Raw genomic sequence first — 1,468 nt, 5'->3', positions numbered from 1 at the left:
CATTCCGGAGGCAGCTGATGGATGATTCTCTCTCATCATTGATCTCTCTCTCTCTCCCTCTCTCTCATCAATAAAAATATATTTTTTAAAAAGTGAATTATACACTGGCTGCTATGAGGTTGGGCTAAAGAATAAAATCAAGTACTCACAACTGGGAAAACACACTCAACCCTGGGGTGTTTAAAACACACAGAGCTCCTTCTAACAAGTCTCTGTTTGCTACAGTCTTTATCTGACTGTTTGTCACCCGACAATCTCTCTCCCCATCACACGGAACATCCGCACACTGCTCTATCACATTACTGTTAATTTGGCAGAAATGACTCAATATGGATTCCTAAAATTAAAACAACAAATTAAATCCAAAATCTTGCTAGAAAAGCACAAACTGATTTTTCTCAACAAAGAAATATCAAGTACCACTATGTGGCAGGCTCCAGGGACAGTGGACAACAAGGCAGACAAGATTCTGCCCCAGCTCACAGCCCAGGAGGGAAGCCAATGAGCTCATTATAAACTGAGGTCACCGCTACGACAAAACAGGCAGGAGAAGTGGCGGTTCCAGGGGACCCGAGGTGTCAGACACAGCAAAAGGGCGTGAAGGAGTCTCCGCCGTTGCTCACATCCAGGCTGATCATTGCTTATATATTAACCTATTGATTGTCTAACTTTACTGGGACGATCCTTCTCTTTCCAATACTTTTTTCTCTCTGCAAAGTTTGCTTGTAATATGTACGCCAATGTTTCAGAATTATCACAAAACCAACTGAAGTAACAGGTTAATGCAAGCACAGTCATGCAGAAATGAGACTTTCTCAAAGCGAGTAATTTGCAGACATTCATTCCACGAGTAAGTATTGAACACATACTACCTGCTACCCACTGTGCTCGACTCACAAGATATACCAGACATGGTCACACCTCCCAGGGCTCACAGAGCCTGCGAAGTGAACCATATGGGGCTGCCCGCAGGTGACATGTGTGTCTAAGGGACAATGACAAGTCACATCGGGAGGCAAGGAAAGGAGGTAAAAGAACATTTTCAGGAGGCCTAGACAGTCTTCCTTCCTTATTTTGAAATAGCATAAGCAGATAGTAACATTGGGAGAGCATCTAACACCCGACTTTGTCAAATCTTTACATCTCCCACACTTTCCCCAGCTTTGTTATAAATATGACATTATCCTATATAATAAAGAGATGATATGCAAATTGACCATCACTCCAACACACAAGATGGCTGCCCCCATGTGGACACAAGATGGCCAGCAGCAGAGGGCAGTTGTGGGCAATCAGGCCAGCAGGGGAGGGCAGTTGGGAGGGACCAGGCCTGCAGGGGAGGGCAGTTGAGGGGGACCAGGCTGGCAGGGGAGTGATTAGGGGCAGTCACTCAGGTGAGTGGTTGGGAGCCAACAGTCCTGGATTGTGAGAGGCATGTCCCATATTGGAGAGGGTGCAGGCTGGGGTG

Source organism: Myotis davidii, unplaced genomic scaffold, assembly GCF_000327345.1.
Source record: "Myotis davidii unplaced genomic scaffold, ASM32734v1 scaffold37, whole genome shotgun sequence".
NCBI classification, from domain to species: Eukaryota; Metazoa; Chordata; class Mammalia; order Chiroptera; family Vespertilionidae; genus Myotis; species Myotis davidii.
Note: the sequence above shows the minus strand (reverse complement) of the source record.